This window comes from Tasmannia lanceolata, unplaced genomic scaffold (genome assembly GCF_043159265.1).
Source record: "Tasmannia lanceolata isolate RefF3 unplaced genomic scaffold, GAP_Taslan_0.1 ptg000008l, whole genome shotgun sequence".
NCBI lineage: Eukaryota > Viridiplantae > Streptophyta > Magnoliopsida > Canellales > Winteraceae > Tasmannia > Tasmannia lanceolata.
In genome coordinates, this window is record NW_027518685.1 from 2,224,170 (window position 1) to 2,245,485 (window position 21,316).

Below are 21,316 nucleotides of genomic sequence, written 5' to 3' on the forward strand. Positions count from 1 at the left end.
ATAACAAAAAATGTCCATGTACCGGATTTCCTATAGGGCCCACCTCTTTGGATGATCTAAATCATTAATTTGTTGGTCCCTCCCTCAGATAGTCCATGCCCTAAAAATCTTTTCCATCGGATGGTCCTAACCCTATGATTTATTTTTTCTAAAATGGACGGCCGAAAAAATTTCAAATATAATGGTTTAGAAACCTTCACAAATGGAAGGATTAGGCTCATCCTGTGTAGAACGACAAACGAATGGTTTAAATGAGTTTGTTATGGAGTGTCCACCTCCAATTACACATAATTAAGATGCCATCCTTGATATTTGATCCAACAACGACTTTATAAGAGGTAGTCGCGTGTACGGAAAGATGCCACCCTTGATATTTGATTAAAAAACGGTGACTTTATAAGAGGCGAGACTGTCATTGGATCAAACACCGAGGTCAGCAACTTTACGGTTACGTGCAGCCATCCACGTACCATATGAATTCGCTTATGCTCTGTTTGGATGCTAGGTTTTTTTGTTCCCAGGATTTATGTGGGTAAAGTTTTAGTGGTCACATCAGCTTTTTCTTGTTGACATCAGCAAAATCTTCTTTTGAAAATGGTGTTCTCTCTTTCTCTCTCTACCCTTTCACTCCACTCACCATAATATCTTTCTCTAATTAATGCTTGTCCCCTCTTTTGTCTCCTACCTTTACCCACATAAATCCCAGGAAAAAAAAAAACCCGGCATCCAAACATAGCATTAGTTCCAAGGTTGGAAGGTCACGCACAAGCTCGAGTGTGGCCCCTCTTTTTTAGGGTTGGCCTACACGTGGCAGATGAGGCTCCTTTTTTGAGTTTGGCCATTACATGTTGATTTTTGCTACGAAGGAAGTTTTAACTCGGGACCTTTGGCTCTAATACCATGTGAACTAACCAGTTACTCTAAAAGCGGAGAAGGCGTTATTTAATCTTTTATACTTAAACAGCTAATGTGGCTGCAGATTACCTATCTAAACGGGAATGTCTTTGTAAAGGAGAGGACATATCTCCCCCCATCTTCCCCCCTCCTAGACATTGTATCCCACGATTCTTTTGGAGTTTGCTACTCTCGATTGTAATTCTCTATTATTTTTATTTAAATTTTCGTAAGGGTCGTCCTATGTAACCCACAGCTTACTCATCCAAGAAAAAAAAGTTAGTTTCTACTGCACCTGTTTTTTCATGGAAATTGATTATTGAAAAGTGATGTTATATATAGTATAGAAGATGTTAGATGTCTCACCAACTTCTCTTTGAACACAAACACCCCAATCAAAGTTCTTGGAAGCCAATATTTCAACCATCTCAGACCATTTCTGGTACTAATATATCGGTATGGATCAGATATATCGGCCGAGATATAATCAGTCTTATTATTTTGGTGATTTTCAAATTAAAAAACAAATCATATATCAAGGATATCAGTTGACATATTGGTGTCTTAGATATCATTTGCTGATATTTGTAAAACTAGATAATAATTTATAAAACATTCTTCTTATAATTAGGAAAAGGGCAATGATAAATTCACACTCTCTGTAGGATAATTCGCACCCCTTTCACGTTAAAAAGAGTTAGTTAAAAGCCTGCGGCATTAATCCTCCTTTACAGGGGTGCGAATTATACTACTGGGGGTGCGAATTTACATTGCCCTTGGGAAAAATTATGATCTAGTGGGGTCCACCCATGGGATGGCATACATGTGAAATGAAATGCATGTGTATCTAGCAGCATTGGTACGGTCTGCATTTAAATGCATAGTACGCCCATCATTACTCATTAGTGTGCTATACTTATGAAATGAAATATATGAAGTTCCCAGTACCTACCAGCTGCTTATGCGTCCATCACTTGGTCCCTCTTGGTTTATTGTACTTGCTAAATGAAATACAAGTTGGCCTTAACCTCATTAGGTCGCACTTGTAAAATGGTATATACATGGCTGACTCACTTTAGTGCACCATACTTGTAAAATGAACTACCAGGTGAGCCTACCTTCACCATGCCACAATGTCACATATATAAATGAAATGCATGGTGGGCTCATTTCGTGTGCCACACTCGATTTATGAATTAGGATAATTCAAACAACCTTCACAGTACCCGATGCATAAACGATATGCCATCAATCGGTGGCCATACTCATAAAAGTTCGTGGGATTTGCTAGGCAATTTCGTGTGTAAAAAAATGGCAAGAACTTTGAGAAATAATTTTCAACGTGATAACGGCACTTTTGTCCTCCTAAAAATTGTTTTTTCTTTTTCTTTACATATGAAAAAGCTTTTTTTTAGTGCGCCATTAGGTCTAGGAAAATCAACAAAAAGGTAGATTATTTTGCACACATGGCACATTCTCATTGTTGGGCTCTCCCATCAGTCTTACTCGGGTGACGATATTATTTCCCTTTTTCCTTCCAAACTTTTCCAGAAAACTCCTGCAATTCAAAGAGAGCCTTACCAAGGTTTAAAATTTCGGTTTCGGTATAGGTTTCGGACCATGAAATTTCAAAATTTCGGTCGAAATCCGGTACCACAAAGAAAATGGTATTTTATTCAATATTAAATTTCGGTATAATATTAAAATAATAATAAAAAAACTGGTATTTTGTGTGAAATTTCGGAAAATATGAAATTTCGGCCGAAATAAATGACCGTTTCGGTTTTTGGTGGTTTCGGTGTCGGTCTCCACCAAAATCTGAAATTTCAGTCGAAATTTAAAACCATGAGCCTTGCTACAACCATTTGGTGCATATATGGGATGCTACCAAAATTGGTCCTTGCATATAATATTATTTTGATCTAATCTTGTTTGCAAATGAAACATTAAGGCCTCTTTAAATCCCACACAAATTCATATGGGTTTTTGCTCCCACAAATATGTAGAAAGTTTATTAACTGCAGCTTATTGTTGGTTAAATGAAAATAAGCCCAAATTTAGATACAAATGGTAAATATTAGAGGGATATTTGGACAACCTCACGCAAGCGCAGCTTCATATCGATTTCCTCACTAGATGAGTTTCTGTGACAATATGTGGATGAGAAGTGTAGTTTGGGTGCATCCACCTGTTTGTTTCTCGTATTAGGATCACCCAAACCTATTTGTTTCTCGTATTAGGATTTTCTCACCTCGAAGAATAAAAATAGGGAGATGTTATCCCCCTAACGGCTTAACAGTTTTTGTGAGAATGGTTCACTGCTTGAGGAAAAATTCACCCCCTCAACATTTTTCTTTGACTTTAAAGCTTAACTAATAACGTTAAGGGGGGGGGGGGGGGGGGGGGGGGGGGATTTTATCTGTCGAAGGGGGAAACTATCATTTCCCTAAAAATAAACAAAGTGGTCACACTTGATATTAGCATGATCCAGGCCATTCATTTGGTAGGTCCTGTTGTGGAGATGACATTTCTGAAGATAACTCAACAATCTTAAAAAATTGCTTGGTTTCAAAATTACGGGAGAAGAATTATAAATTTGAAAAGAAATCATAATGAAATCTTAGGACAAAATTACAAGAGGCTATTGATACTGCACAACCAGGGGCGGAGCTACATAGCATAAGGGAGGCAGTTGCCCCTGTTGACTTGGACCAAATCCTTAATAGGCCCAACTCAATTGGGCCCAACCCCTTTAAAATTTGACGGCCTGCCCCCCTTATGTATAAGCATGGCCCCCTTGTGCATAAATCCTAGCTCCGCCGCTGCGCACAACCATTTCTTGATAATGGGGCGAGTTCACCTTCATTTTCATTGGTTAAAGTGCAGTAAAAAAGTTATTACAATTCCCAATTCTCAATTCTCTACAGACAATTAATAAAGTGTAAAACAAGGTGAGTTGGGGGCATTATCAATACATGGTCATGCGGATATCAGTAGCCTTAAAAAAATGCCAAATGATATCAGCACAACCATGTTTTGGTAATTGCACTAAGTCATCGGTAGAGGCTTGGATTGCCTCCTTGGTTATTGTCCTATCAATTATGTAGAAAAAAAATTCAAAACAAACAGCAGCTTGGGTAGAAAACAAAGAGGATCCATCCTTGAGGTTTCATCAGAAATTAAAGTCGCTAGCTGAATTGAGTGCGACCATGGTTTTAAATTTGGGCAGAAATCCGAAATTATTTCGGTGGAGACTGAAACCGAAATTCCGAATTTCGGCAGAAATTTCAGAATTTTGGGAATTTTGCTCCGAAATTTAGAAAAATTGTAATTAAAAAAAAATGTTACAAAATATCGGCCGAAATTTTGGAATTTCTGTCCGAAATGAATTAAATATTCTTTTTTAATTATTACCAAATTTCGACCAAAATTTTAGAATTTTTGTTTTTGAAAGGTCCGAAACTGAAACTGGTACCGAAACTGGAATTTTAAACCATGAGTGCGACAATGGCCGTCTTGACCCCGAGTCAACACGGACACCAAAATTGCGGATGGGGGACACTAAAAAGCAGGATGGGGACACAAAAAAGCAGGAATTGCCAAACGGGGGACACAATTTTGAAAAATTGTTAAAGAGGGTTGATAACCCCCTTCTGAGAGTTTGATAACCCCATTTAGAGGGTTGATAACCCCCTTTTAGAGAGTTGATAACCCCATTTCGTCCCTTTCTAACAATTTTTCAAGAGAGTGTCCCCCGCTGGCAATTCTCGTATTTTGGTGTCCCCCATTGGCAATTTTTCATACTTTTAGAAGTAGTTGCTGTGAAACTGACCCTCCACCCAGAATCCTATCCATTTATTAATAGCATTACGGGAAATTTACACCCTTTGTTCATTTTTTTTCAAATCGTAGGAAGGTAGAGCTTGACTCTGGACCATGACTTCATTTTTAGACCATCGATCGGACAGTTGGGATCATCCGATGAGTCATATTTGTTCCCTGAGAATTGAAGAGCATTTCAGTCGTTTTGAACAGTTTTAAAGTTTTAAAAGCAAGGGCTAGTTTGGTAATTTCAACTGGGATTTTTTTTTCTTTTTAAGATGCAAGTGCGACGTCTTCTTTAGGCTATACACTCACACTCACACCTCATCTCCTCTTCTTCGAATATCTTCTTTATTTCTGCTGTTTCCGCAGAAATGGGTATCAGTTGCAGGCCATGGTTCTTCTTTGCTGTTTTCATCTTCGCATCCTTCTCTTCAGAATTCCATCATTCTATAGCAGTTGATACCATCTATCCAGGCCAATCACTCTCTGGAGACCAGACCATAATCTCTAAATATGGCAAATTTGAATTGGGTTTCTTCTCTCCAGGTAACTCTCGGAAACATTACATTGGCATCTGGTACAAAAAAATCTCAAAACTAACACCAGTATGGGTAGCAAATAGAGAAACACCCCTCCCTGACACTTCATCACAACTAAAAATCTCAGAAGATGGTAATCTAGTCCTCCAAAACCAGTCAAGCATCCTCATCTGGTCCACAAATTCAACTGTTAAAGCCACAAATGGAACATTCGTTGTGCTTCTTGACAATGGTAATCTAGTTTTGAGAGAACGGTCGGATTCCTCTGCTGTGATTTGGCAGAGTTTTGATCACCCAACTGATACATGGCTTCCTGAAGGATGGCTGGGGCTGAACAAGATCACTGGAGAAAACCAGATTCTCACTTCATGGACCAGTTCTGAAAATCCAGCTCCTGGTCTATTTTCTCATGAGAACGACCCAGGTAACAGCAGTCAGTTTTTTATACTATGGAATGGATCAGACATCTACTGGAGCAGCGGGGATTGGAATGGGCATTTTTTCAGCAAAGTTCCCGAAATGGCAATTCCCTGGTACACCAATTTCAGCTATGTCAATGATGACAAGGTAAAGTATTCTAATTACTCAATAAATAATCCTCACATTACCTCCAGATATGTGATGGACGTGTCAGGGCAAATGAAGACATTAAACTGGATCGAGGAGAATAAACAGTGGCAATCAATTTTTTCTCTACCGAGAGACCGATGCGAAGTTTATTCTCTTTGTGGGCCTTTTGGTAGCTGCAGCCAGAGCGTGACCTCCTGCACATGTTTGCACGGTTTTGAACCAGTTTCCGTAAAGGATTGGAGCTTGAGTGACTGTTCTGGTGGATGTGTGAGGAAAACACCTTTGCAATGTGGAAATGATGGCTTCTGGAGGATGCATGATATGCAGTTGAGTATGTATGATATGCCGTTGCGTGTAAATCAACAACTTTTGACAGCTAGAAGCGCTGATGATTGCCGATCAGCTTGCTTGAATAACTGTTCTTGTACTGCCTATGCTCATGATAATAGTAGATGCTTCATATGGATTGGAGACATTTTGAATATGAGACAACTATCTACTGGTGACGGTAAGGGAGGAGATCTTTATCTCCGTCTTGCGGCTTCTGAGCTGCAAGGTTCGGCTTTTGAGCTCCCGGGTTCTTCAGGAGGTGAGAAGAAAGCAAATACAGGGTTGACTATAGGTGCAGCTGCAGGGGTTATGGTTGTCATAATGGGTATTGTTTTGGTTCTGATTTGGAGATGTCAGAGGGGAAGGGCCACTATAGTATCAAATGCAGTACATGGTTCTTTGGTATCACTTAGCTATAAAGATTTGAAGAGAGCCACCAAGAACTTCGCTGAAAAATTAGGGGGAGGAGGTTTCGGTTCAGTTTTTAAAGGGATTTTGCCTGATTCAACGTCCATAGCAGTAAAAAAACTCGAAGGCCTTCGACAAGGGGAGAAGCAATTCCGAACGGAAGTGAGCACGATTGGGACAATTCAGCATGTTAATCTCATTCGCCTTCTTGGATTCTGCTTTGAAGGTGATAAAAGACTGCTGATCTACGAATACATGCCAAAGGGTTCTTTAGACGGGCATCTGTTTCAAAGGGACTCCGGTATATTGGACTGGGCAACCAGATACCAAATTGCACTTGGAACAGCCAAAGGGTTAACTTATCTCCATGAGAAATGCAGAGATTGCATCATACATTGTGACATAAAGCCAGAAAACATACTTTTGGATGATAAATTCTGCCCCAAGGTGGCAGACTTTGGTCTGGCAAAGGTCTTTGGCCGGGAGTTTAGCCGGGTGTTGACAACCATGAGAGGAACCAGAGGGTATCTCGCACCGGAATGGATTTTAGGCCTTGCTATCACAGCAAAAGCTGATGTCTATAGCTACGGAATGCTTCTTTTTGAAATAATATCAGGCAAGAGAAACTTAGAACAATTTGAAGATGGGAAGGTTGGCTTTTTCCCTAGTTCGGCTTCGAAGAAAATAACCGAAGGTGAAGTTCTTTGCTTGTTGGATCACAGGTTGGGGAGTAATGCTAACACAGAAGAACTTGATAGGGTTTGTAAAGTTGCTTTTTGGTGTATTCAGGACAATGAGAATTCTAGACCAACCATGGGGGAGATTGTTCAAATTCTTGAGGGAGTTTTAGAGGTAAACATGCCTCCAATTCCAAGGACTCTTCAAATCTTTGAAGAAGATCAAGAGAGTCTTGTGTTCTTTTTGGAATAAATGCTATTAGAAATTCTATTATGTTCCGTGAATTCCTATGAAAATTACTACTCAATGAGAGTTTCATATTCTACACAGTAATGTTTTGCATGCTTTTATGGAAGATTAGCTTTCAATTTCTCTTTTTTCTTGGTAGTATGTCATTTGAGTGATAATATTATATCTAGGGCGGTGATAAATTCACCCACCTTTGCCGGTTGTGAAGCCGTGAAGCCACATCCGGTACAACACTTTTGTACAGCCAGTACAACACTTTTGTAGAACCAATACTTAACCTCCCCTCCCTCCCTCTCTCCAACACGAACTATAGGCAGGGCCAACGATTGATTTGTTTAAACAATATGAGATCGGCCAAGTCTGATGTCGATCGATTAGCTCGGGTGGATGTTGATAGGGATAGCCTTGCTAGCTTTGATTTCCTTCTTCACTGAGGGAGTACGTGTTTGCGGGTCTGTTAGGCCTAAAATCGGTAACAGATATGACAGTGACGTAAGATCCGAACTGGAGGACCCGAGAAGCCGAGGTGAGGGAGCTGAGCCCTGCGCAGAGAGCAAACGAGGTCAGAATGACCAACCCGGAGTGTTACTCCGGGCAGGCTCTTCAACACTCAAGTCAGTATGGGCAAGAGTGCAGAGCTAGTTTTTAGAGTGGTGGGTGAAGAAGTTATTACCCTGATTTATGAGCTTTGGACGCCCTTTTATAGGGGAAATTTGGGGTAGGTGGGGAGTTAATGCTCCAAAGCAGGTGTCCACCAGCTATAGGTTCGGGCTCACCTACTATGAGGTAATTACCGAACTACCCTTGCTGACGCGGGATCTGCAGTGGGTCCCCCCTCGAGACACGTGCCGGTAGCTGATAGGCTGGTCCGCGGTGGGCCCTTCCCTAGCCACGTGTCGGCAGCTAAGAGGTTGCTACGCTTTTACACCCCATCAGGGTCTATGTTTATCCTTGGTTCATGTATTGCTATTTTTATGTATTGACCATCGCGGTCGCCTCTCTATTTAATGTAGCCAACTACGATTAAAAAAAAAATCAAATGAATATGAAAAAATGTCATCGATAGGGCCCTATTTGGAATGCATTGCAGGAAAAACATTTCAGGCAGAAATTTCTTTACTTTCCACAATTTTCTATACAATTTCAAGAAATATTTTTCTGCTGTTTGGTTTGCCAAACTTGGCAAGAAAAAAAATTTCAAGAACATTTTTTCTAATGTTTGGTTTGCCAAGTTTGGAAAGGAATTTTTTCCTTTGGATGCTCACATTGAAAGCCAATGACTAATAAAACTAGAGGGGCACAACTTAGATTTCTAGTAAATTAAAAAAGGAGCCCAAATGTAGTATATAATTACACACTTATAAGGCTTGTGACCCCACAAGTATGGTCACGAGTGATCTACTACGGAGACCCACTTGGTGGAGGGCTGAATGGCAAAAAAAACACAATGGAGACCACATGTATCTTAATGGCTAGTCTATTATAATGGGCCTTGATGGAGGTCACAGTGATCTTATATACATATTTGTTCATTTTTCATTTCTCATTATAACTTAAGAGTAGAAGAACCAAATATAAGTAATAAGGTGAACTTTGAGAATTTAGGTAATAAGCATATTTTCGTCTTCACATTTGCAAGTCATACACATCTGAGACAAGTCATAGAGATATTTTCATCTCCATAAAAACTTCACTTATGGCAATTGAACACAAACTGTGGCAAGCTTGTAATAAAACAAGAAGACCAAAAATGGAGAACTTTCAATCCAATTCACATTTCACTCTCAATAACAGTTAAAAGCATGTAAGATTAGATTCTCCAGTGTATTTTCAAAAGAATAGATGGAGGGATTTCAATCCAGAACTTGTCAGATGTAAAAATAAAACAAGAAGAGCAAAAGGAAAATGAAAACCCAAGAACTTGTCAGATTGAAACAACATTCAAGAAGAATGAAAACACATATAAGATCGACATTAAGAAGACAAAAAAAATCCCATGAAAACACAAGTAGAACGAAAACCCATGAATGTACCATTTTGCATTTTTTGATACAATACTAAATATAAATCAAGAAGACCAAAAACCCCAAGGAACGAACAAACCGAAAACTCCAAGAAAACGAACAGATGAAGACTTAAAACAAACCCTAGAGTCAAGAAGAATAAGAAGAGCACCATGCGCGAGGAGCGAGAAATTGAATTGTTTCCAGCGAGAGATAGAGACCGTTCCGAGACTTTTCTTAATCTAGGTTTTAGAAATCCAAGGATGGGAGAGAGATTTATAATCTAGCTTTGTCTTCTTGGAATTTTGCCTTATTCACCGTTAGATTGTTAGTATCATTTGGATGATTATGAATTTTTTAGGTTATCGAATGGCCATACAGGTTCGAACATTTGGATGTCAAATGTGGGCCCATCCCGATTATTTTCCACGTCCTTTGCCGGTGACAGTACGCAGTCGCACCAAGAAAATAAATACACAAAACGAGCCACCCATGTAGACAGACCTAACTCGGTTGACTCGTATTTGCGGAAACACCATGCGTGACCTTCTTTAATAAGCGGAATAATATTGTGAGAAGCTCTTACTATAAGACACGTCGAGAAGGAGCTTTGCATGGGCCCACTCATAAGAAGTCGGCATGATCCTGACCCTCCATCATCGCAGGACTAGACTGTCTATCCTTTGGAAGGCAGGACTAGAATGTGCATCATCGCTTCATTTTTTATTTTTCCAAACAATCCAATGGACACAGTTTGGATCATCTAATGAGTGCGAGTTTCTGGTAACTTCACGGTAGGGCCTACTAAATGAAGGGTCTGGATCATGAGAATATGGTAGGGCCTACTAAATGAAGGGTCTGGATCATGAGAATATGCTGTAGGTAGGTCCAGATTAGGCTTCTCATGCGCTTCTCTTGCTAATACATCTCGTAGTATTAATGTCCATTTTTATGTTGAAAAGTCTGCAACTGAACTGTGGAAAGAATGGAAAGATGATTTCAGCTTCTTGTGTGGGTTGTTCTAAGCTTCTAGCCCATGACATTTCGTCGCAAAATTAAGGAAATGCCATACATCCGGTAGCCTCGGAGCTAAAATGAGGAAAATGTCTTTGCTTGCAATTTGCAATTCCACGTTCCAACTTATCAGTTGTCTTTCCTTCCTTTTTTTTCCAATATGGTGACCAAATACATAATTTATAGCAGAATATTATCTACAAAATATAATCTATGGTATATTAAAACGGATTAGCTACAAATCAAATGGTCACAAAAGTCCGATCAAGCTGGCGTGACCGGTGCAAAATTTCCCCATCCGTAAGTATCAAGTTTGTCCATATCCATTCTTTTATGGGCCCACCCTGTGAAAGCCCGTGAGCTACGTGTTGTAGGAGGCAAAGTATCTAATTAACCCTCCACGAATGGCGATGAAGTACGTGGGCTGAAGAGTCTATCAAAGTCCATGCCTACGTTTTCCTCTAAAAATAACAAAAAATGTCCATTTACCGGATTTCCTATAGGGCCCACCTCTTGATATTTGATCCAACAACGACTTTATAAGAGGTAGTCGCGTGTACTGTCATTGGATCAAACACCGAGGTCGGCAACTTTATGGTTACGCGCAGCCATCCACATACCATATGAATTCGCTTAGTTCCAAGGTTGGAAGGTCACTCACAAGCTCCAGTGTGGCCCCTCTTTTTTAGGGTTGGCCTACACGTGGCAGATGAGGCTCTTTTTTTGGGTTTGGCCATTACATGTTGATTTTTGCTACGAAGGAAGTTTTAACTCGGGACCTTTGGCTCTAATACCATGTGAACTAACTATGTTGATTTCACTGTAAACATATCATTCCACAATTTACAGTGAAATGATTTGTTTATGGTTAATTTAGAGAGACGTTATCACAAATAATTGAATGTCCTTCTAAGTAAAATTGAATAAGGTTGGTTAAACTCATCTTTTTTTCGTGTGTAAAAAAATGGCAAGAACTTTGAGAAATAATTTTCAACGTGATAACGGCACTTTTGTCCTCCTAAAAATTGTTTTTTCTTTTTCTTTACATCTGAAAAACCTTTTTTTACGTGCGCCATTAGGTCTAGGAAAATCAACAAAAAAGTAGATTATTTTGCACACATGGCACATTCTCATTGTTGGGCTCTCCCATCAGTCTTACTCGGGTGACGATATTATTTCCCTTTTTCCATCCAAACTTTTCCAAAAAATTCCTGCAATTCAAAGAGAGCCTTACCAAGGTTTAAAATTTTGGTTTCGGTATAGGTTTCGGACCCTGAAATTTCAAATTTTCGGTCGAAATCCGGTATCACAAAGAAAATGGTATTTTATTCAATATTAAATTTCGGTCGAAATTTCGGTATAATATTAAAATAATAAAAAAAAAAACTGGTATTTTGTGTGAAATTTCGGAAAAAATGAAATTTTGACCGAAATAAATGACCGTTGAGCATAAGGGAGGCAATTGCCCCTGTTGACTTGGACCAAATCCTTAATAGGCCCAACTCAATTGGGCCCAACCCCTTTAAAATTTGATGGCCTGCCCCCCTTATGTATAAGCATGGCCCCCTTGTGCATAAATCCTAGCTCCGCCGCTGCGCACAACCATTTCTTGATAATGGGGCGAGTTCACCTTCATTTTCATTGGTTAAAGTGCAGTAAAAAAGTTATTACAATTCCCAATTCTCAATTCTCTACAGACGATTAATAAAGTGTAAAACAAGGTGAGTTCGGGGCATTATCAATACATGGTCATGCGGATATCAGTAGCCTTAAAAAAATGCCAAATGATATCAGCACAACCATGTTTTGATAATTGCACTAAGTCATCGGTAGAGGCTTGGATTGCCTCCTTGGTTATTGTCCTATCAATTATGTAGAAAAAAAATTCAAAACAAACAGCAGCTTGGGTAGAAAACAAAGAGGATCCATCCTTGAGGTTTCATCAGAAATTAAAGTCGCTAGCTGAATTGAGTGCGACCATGGTTTTAACTTTTAGCAGAAATCCGAAATTATTTCGGTGGAGACTGAAACCGAAATTCCGAATTTCGGTAGAATTTCAGAATTTTGGGAATTTTGGTCCGAAATTTAGAGAAATTGTAATTAAAAAAAAAAATGTTACAAAATATCGGCCGAAATTTTGGAATTTCTGTCCGAAATGAATTAAATATTCTTTTTTAATTATTACCAAATTTCGACCAAAATTTTGGAATTTTGGTTTTTGAAAGGTCCGAAACTGAAACTGGTACCAAAACTGGAATTTTAAACCATGAGTGCGACAATGGCCGTCTTGACCCCGAGTCAACACGGACACCAAAATTGCGGATGGGGGACACTAAAAAGCAGGATGGGGGACACAAAAAAGCAGGAATTGCCAAACGGGGGACACAATTTTGAAAAATTGTTAAAGAGGGTTGATAACCCCCTTCTGAGAGTTTGATAACCCCATTTAGAGGGTTGATAACCACCTTTTAGAGACTTGATAACCCCATTTCGACCCTTTCTAACAATTTTTCAAGAGAGTGTCCCCCGCTGGCAATTCTCGTATTTTGGTGTCTCCCATTGGCAATTTTTCATCCTTTTAGAAGTAGTTGCTTTGAAACTGACCCTCCACCCAGAATCCTATCCATTTATTAATAGCATTACGGGAAATTTACACCCTTTGTTCATTTTTTTTCAAATCGTAGGAAGGTAGACCTTGACTTCATTTTTAGACCATCGATCGGACAGTTGGGATCATCCGATGAGTCATATTTGTTCCCTGAGAATTTAAGAGCATTTCAGTCGTTTTGAACAGTTTTAAAGTTTTAAAAGCAAGGGCTAGTTTGGTAATTTCAACTGGGATTTTTTTTTTCTTTTTAAGATGCAAGTGCGACGTCTTCTTTAGGCTATACACTCACAGTCACAGTCACACCTCATCTCCTCTTCTTCGAATATCTTCTTTATTTCTGCTGTCTCCGCAGAAATGGGTATCAGTTGCAGGCCATGGTTCTTCTTTGCTGTTTTCATCTTCTCCATGGTCAAGTGTGAAGCTTTCTCTTTTTTTCCAAAATTAAGAAGTTGCCCATGTGATTCTTTTCTTGATATATTGCAAGAATTTTCTGGAAAAGTTTGGAAAGGAAAAATATTTCTAATTTTTTTAGTTTTTTAGCAAACAATAAGAGAAAAGTACATAATACGGGTAGAAGTTTCGAGGAATTACGGATTTCCGGTACCTTCTAAAGCTAGCATGATACACGGGTGATTCTTCAAAATCGGGTGGGGAAAAGACCCCAATACCCTTTTGACATGATAAGAGTCCTCGTATGTTGCCCTTCCTGATGGATGAGATTTGAGAACGTCCAATCATTATATTAAAGGATGAGAACATGGGGGAGTGAAAATATCATCCAAAAACGAGAATTGCAGATGAGAACGTGGGGGAGTGAAAATATCTTTCAAAAACGAGAATTATTGTTGGGCCAAAACATATATAAGATGCACCGTATAAATCATCTCCATTGGATGATCCCAACCCTCAGATCTATATAGGTTTCTATAATGAACAATCCCATTGTAGATGGGACGATTAGGATCAACCAATGGAGATGATTTACCAGGTGTAGTCTATTTCTGATGTGGCTGAACGAATGAACAATTTGGATCATCTATGAAGTGGGCCCGCAATACTGTTTAAGAAAATAATAGAGTATTTTAGATTTTATGTGCACACAACATGTAAAATCTCATAATTACTTAGGTACCATATAACATCTTGTAACTAAGGTGACATTCCCTTAGCCCCTTATTCACATTTACTAAGTAATGGAGAGAGAGAGAACTGATAATTTAGGAACTAATTTGAGAAATTTTTTGAAATTAAGGGGGGTGGGGCAACTTTATGTAACAATAAGAGAGAGAGAGAGAGAGAGAGAGAATGAACTAGTTTAAGAAAAAAAAAATGAAAATAAAGGGAGCAACTTTACGAAAAAAATAAAACTAAACAGAGAGAGTTTAGGAACTGATTTAAGCAAAAAAATCCTGAAAATAAAGAGGCAAATTAACAGGAAAAAAAAATCAAAGAGAGACCTAATTAAGAAAAAAATCCCTAATTAGGGGAGCCAACTTTATTGAAAAAATCAAAATAAATCTATCGACTTAAGCCTAATAAATCCTAACTTTTAGGGGGGCAATTGCCCCCTCTCACACCCCTTGGCTCCGTCAGTGCGCTGTCGGAATATCGAGTACGCTGCCGAATTCTAGAGTACGCCACCGGATTATAGATTATGCCGCCGGAATATCAAGGGGTACGCCACGGAAATATGGTGTAGACGGAAATAATGGGTACACCGGCGGATTCTAGAGTACGCCGCCAGAATATCGAGTACGCCACCGAAATATCGGATACGTCGCTTGATTCTAGAGTATACCGCTGGAATATCAAGGGGTACGCGGGCAGAAATAGGGTGTAAGCGGAAATAATGGGTACGCCGGCGGATTCTAGAGTACGCCGCCGGATTTTCTGGGTTCTAACATGTGTTCCAAACATATCGAGCACGCCGCCGAAAATAGGGTGTAAGCGGAAATAATGGGTACGCCGGCGGAATCTCATATAGAGAGGTGGTATTATTAGAAGACGTCACCATTCCATATTGATGTCCACGTGTTGTGGATCCGACTGTCTATGCATATTGGCGACGACCAAGATTTAAACGAACCCAAGGGACTCTGGGTTCAAAGAAGGATTTCAAATTCAAACCAAACCGACTGTGTATAGAGGCGCCAACGTTCCAAAAAGTTTTTTAACACGTGTCATGCATCCATCCGTCTCTAGTTATTTTTGACAGCCAAGATAGAAACGAACCCAAGGTTCTGTCGGTTCAAATACACATTCAGACTAGCCAAAAGAAGCCATGTGAAGTGCGTCATTTAATGGGCAGTAATGAAAAAGGCGATTTCTATTGATGTCAGAAGGGTATCAGGGTCTTTTTTCCACCCGGTTTTGAAGAATCACCCGTATTTGATGCTAGTTTTAAAAGGTATCCGAAATCCATAATTCCTCGAAACTTTTACCTGCATTCCGTACTTTTCTCAAACAATAATATGAACTTTTTATCTTATCTACACGGACAACCTTGTGGCTAGGAAGACCTGCTGAGTGTTAGGGAGCTTCCTATCCTAACAAGCCACCCCACATTACACTTGTAAGAACCGGTAAAATATATATGTATAAATAAATAAAAATGGCCTCATAGGTGGGTAATCATCGGCCATTACTCATTTTCCCCAAGTAATCGGGCATGAGGACATCTGGCATAATGGGGCATACGCGATTCGAACCCAACTCAAAGCTAGGATTGAACGACTTCCTACCACTAAGCCACCGCCCCAGATGTCAACAAAAACGGAATAGATATATATATATATATTAAAATTTTCCAATAGTCACTATTCATAATTACTATGCACAATAGTCACTATGCAAGATTTACTATGCAGAAATACTATGTAAGATTACTATGCAGAAATACTATGCAAGTTCACTATTGAGATAAACTATTCAAAAGTACTATTCACAGTAGGACCCACCGAGTACTATTCACAAGCGGGTCCCACACAAGCGGGTCCCACATCAGCGGGTCCCACACAAGCGGGTCCCATATAAGCGGGTCCCACATCAGCGGGTCCTACACAAGCGGGTCCCACCAACAGCGGGACCCATCACTAGTCAGCACAACTATTACAGTCACGCACACCGTCTACTATTACACCTAACATTTACTGTTCAAACAACGAAAATAATAATTTAATAATATAATTATCGACGAAAAATAATTAAATAATATTAATCACTGTTACTTCGTTGACGAATATAATAATTAAATATCTAAATAGTATTTACTATTCAAAAGTACTGTTCACAAAAAAAAAATCTATAAATAGCGGATCTCAGAAGAAGAAAAAAACTCACGAGAGAAACAGAGAAGAGAAAATAGTAGGGGAAAGAGGGAAAGAGGAAGAGAGGGAGAGAAGAAGAGGAAAAGGAAATCCGCTTCAAGGTAAGTCTTTTAAAATATTTATGATTGGTTAATTTTAGTAATTTAGGATAAAACGTGCATATGAGGCGATAACTCGCTATAGATTATGCAAGTTTTACCCTCTTATTTGAACGGTGAAATGCTAGCATAGTAACCGTAAAGTAAAGTAAATGGTTGGTTCTACCACCTATGTAAATATCAATCTATGTAAATCAGGATAAAACATGCATAAGAGGCGATAACTCGCTATAGATTATGCAACTTTTACCCTCTTATTTGAACGGTGAAATGCAAGCATAGTAACCGTAAGTAAACTTTCAGCACAGAAAGGCAAACTGTTAAGCATAGGCGAACTGCTAAGCATAGTAGCCAAGAAATAAACGAAATCAAAGAATGGTAAAACTGCTGAGCATAGTAACATGTGGGGTCCATATGAATAGTAACATGTGGGGTCCACATGAATTTACAGGGTCCACATGAATGGTAACATGTGGGGTCCACATGAATGTAAAATGTGGGGTCCACATGAATAGTAACGTGAGGGGTCCACATGAATAGTAACATACGGGGCCCACATGAATAGTAATATGCGGGGTCCATATGAATAGTGCATACTGGGCCCCATGATCTTAAAATTTGATAGAACGAACACTGAACACATGGAACATTATTTTAGGACATAGACGGACATTACCTGGACAGAAAAGACACTGCTTTAAAATTAATTAGAATATATTTACAGGTTATCCATTCAAAGGTGTAAGCTCAAACACACCTGTGACCGGAAAACTGAAGTAAGGGTCGTAAGGGTTTTCTATCATTGATTCTCTTTTATGTAAGGGTCCTCTATCTTTGATTCTCTTTTGATGTAAGGATTTTCTGTCTTTTGATTCTCTTTTGCTATGTAAGGGTTCCCTATCTTTGATGAGTTTTCTTCCATTGATTGTCTTTTGATATACTGGATGTACTGATTTCATATTCTTTGATTTTCTTTATACACAATTGCTATAAGAATTTCTATCCTTCTAATATCCACCACTAATGAGAATCCAAGGGGGATCTTTTCTTTCAGGCCCCATTCCTTTCAGATAAATGATTTGTTTCCGTGAGATATGTTTATGTTTAGGGTTTATCTTGTGATACCCTAATTCTGAATATGGACTGAGTTATGATATGATGACGGATGGACGCGTTATAGTCCTCCATATGCACGTGGGTAATGACGACTCTAGAGAGTGTAAATCTAGAGGATTATGAGCCGAGGTATGGCTACGGTGGACGCGTTATAGTCCTCCATGTGCACGTGGGTAATGACGACTCTAGAGAGTGTAAATCTAGAGGATTATGAGCCGAGGTATGGCTATGAATGAGCCGAGATATGGCTATGAATGAAAGCATCTATGCTTAATGAAGTCTATATATCTTGATATCAAGTTCTAAAAGTTTTCTCTATACGTTTGGAAAGCCTGTTGTGCTTATTCTTTCTTTCCATATGAGATGTCATATCTGCAAAATATCATGTTCTTATGAGCTTGACAATTCTACATCACTTGTTGTTTATACCCTACTGGGCTATTTGAGCTCACCCCCTTCTTTTCCTTGTTTTATGGTTCCAAAACCCAGGTGAAGTATAGATGGAAGATGAGGAATGCTAGAGTTGAATGCAGAACTGTTCTAAAGAACAATTATGTTTTAAGTGTGTATCAACTATGTCTTGAATTACGATGTAATAAGTTAGACCTAATTTCTGTAAATCCTCTAAACGTATTTGAGATCTTGGGAATAATGAAAGTGTTTGAGAATAATGAAAGTTTTTGAGAAAGATGATGTCATATTTTTATACGCACCGAGTTTGTATTTTCAAGAAAAACCGGGGCGTTACATTTGGTATCAGAGCGAAATTTAGTCGGTTTTGGAAATTAGGATTCACAAGAGATAAGATTAGAAATTACCCTATCTTAAGTTAGAATATGTTAACTATACCGCTAGTCGTTGGTTAATATAGAACTTACGTGCTATTTATGATTTCTGTGATCTAAATGCTTTTAAGATGAGTTATAATTTAGATTACTAATGTGATCCTATGATATGAAGATGGCGGAAAATCAGGAACAGAATTTTGCAATTGAGGCTGAGGCAAGGAGGGGACGTGGCAGGCCACGCAGAGAAAGGCAAGCAAGAAACGAACAACCTACAGCCAACGCAGCCAACGCTAGAAATAACAACGCAGGAAAGTAAATGGTTGGTTCTACCACCTATGTAAATATCAATCTATGTAAATCAGGATAAAACATGCATAAGAGGCGATAACTCGCTATAGATTATGCAACTTTTACCCTCTTATTTGAACGGTGAAATGCAAGCATAGTAACCGTAAGTAAACTTTCAGCACAGAAAGGCAAACTGTTAAGCATAGGCGAACTGCTAAGCATAGTAGCCAAGAAATAAACGAAATCAAAGAATGGTAAAACTGCTGAGCATAGTAACATGTGGGGTCCATATGAATAGTAACATGTGGGGTCCACATGAATTTACAGGGTCCACATGAATGGTAACATGTGGGGTCCACATGAATGTAAAATGTGGGGTCCACATGAATAGTAACATGAGGGGTCCACATGAATAGTAACATACGGGGCCCACATGAATAGTAATATGCGGGGTCCATATGAATAGTGCATACTGGGCCCCATGATCTTAAAATTTGATAGAACGAACACTGAACACATGGAACATTATTTTAGGACATAGACGGACATTACCTGGACAGAAAAGACACTGCTTTAAAATTAATTAGAATATATTTACAGGTTATCCATTCAAAGGTGTAAGCTCAAACACACCTGTGACCGGAAAACTGAAGTAAGGGTCGTAAGGGTTTTCTATCATTGATTCTCTTTTATGTAAGGGTCCTCTATCTTTGATTCTCTTTTGATGTAAGGATTTTCTGTCTTTTGATTCTCTTTTGCTATGTAAGGGTTCCCTATCTTTGATGAGTTTTCTTCCATTGATTGTCTTTTGATATACTGGATGTACTGATTTCATATTCTTTGATTTTCTTTATACACAATTGCTATAAGAATTTCTATCCTTCTAATATCCACCACTAATGAGAATCCAAGGGGGATCTTTTCTTTCAGGCCCCATTCCTTTCAGATAAATGATTTGTTTCCGTGAGATATGTTTATGTTTAGGGTTTATCTTGTGATACCCTAATTCTGAATATGGACTGAGTTATGATATGATGACGGATGGACGCGTTATAGTCCTCCATATGCACGTGGGTAATGACGACTCTAGAGAGTGTAAATCTAGAGGATTATGAGCCGAGGTATGGCTACGGTGGACGCGTTATAGTCCTCCATGTGCACGTGGGTAATGACGACTCTAGAGAGTGTAAATCTAGAGGATTATGAGCCGAGGTATGGCTATGAATGAGCCGAGATATGGCTATGAATGAAAGCATCTATGCTTAATGAAGTCTATATATCTTGATATCAAGTTCTAAAAGTTTTCTCTATACGTTTGGAAAGCCTGTTGTGCTTATTCTTTCTTTCCATATGAGATGTCATATCTGCAAAATATCATGTTCTTATGAGCTTGACAATTCTACATCACTTGTTGTTTATACCCTACTGGGCTATTTGAGCTCACCCCCTTCTTTTCCTTGTTTTATGGTTCCAAAACCCAGGTGAAGTATAGATGGAAGATGAGGAATGCTAGAGTTGAATGCAGAACTGTTCTAAAGAACAATTATGTTTTAAGTGTGTATCAACTATGTCTTGAATTACGATGTAATAAGTTAGACCTAATTTCTGTAAATCCTCTAAACGTATTTGAGATCTTGGGAATAATGAAAGTGTTTGAGAATAATGAAAGTTTTTGAGAAAGATGATGTCATATTTTTATACGCACCGAGTTTGTATTTTCAAGAAAAACCGGGGCGTTACAACACTAGTGTAATATTGTTTGGTTAAAAACCAAGGTTTTAAATTTCGGCTGAAATCTGAAATTTCGGATTTCGGTCAACACCGAAGCCGAAATGTCCGAAATTTCGGATAAAATATTAATATTTTAATCCATTTTCAGCCGAAATATTGGGATTTCGGCTGAAATTTCTGTTTCGGTGGGGTCCGAAATTAACCCCGAACCTGAAATTTAAAACCTTGGTTAAAACATCCTCATCTATTTATAAAGTGACCAATATATCCCAGCTTTTGTTGGAAAAAAAGGGCGGCCGAGTGCACGTGGCTGCCGCCATTGTGGGGTCTGGGGAGGGCTAGATGTACGCAGCCATCCCTGCTTAAGTTAAAGATGATAATTTTAAGAGGAATGCTAAACTCAGGGCGCCCTTGCAAAAATCAAGTGAAAGGGCGCCCCCATTAGGTGCACTTCAGCCATAATTAATGAACTTTGGTGAGGTGCAGCCAATGGGAGTGCCCTTTTACCTAATTTTTGCAAGGGTGCCTAGCATTCCTCTAATTTGATACAGAAATATTAGTGCGTTTAATGTCAGGAAAAAGAGCCAATATATTGGCTAGGGATTTGCTAGGAACCATCGCAAGCCGGCTGTGGCATGAGAGCAGCCATATCAGATGAATCAAATGAATAAGACAAAATCTGTTGAAAAGTGAGCCTATGTGGCTGCTCTGTCATGCAACAGGTGGCCCGCGAAATGCCTACTATGATGGTCCCTAGCAAATCCCAATTAGTTAATAGAAAAATAACACTTGTGAGGTAAAATAGTCCTTTTCTGCCACCAAGTCCAACACTCCTACACAGCCAAAGTGCC

At 39.0% G+C, this 21,316-nt stretch overlaps 1 pseudogene; it reads left to right on the forward strand.

Moving 5' to 3' along the window:
• The first annotated feature begins 5,004 nt into the window (after positions 1 to 5,004).
• On the forward strand, positions 5,005 to 7,573 carry LOC143883904 (G-type lectin S-receptor-like serine/threonine-protein kinase At2g19130 pseudogene; annotated as a pseudogene).
• The last annotated feature ends 13,743 nt before the right edge of the window (positions 7,574 to 21,316 follow it).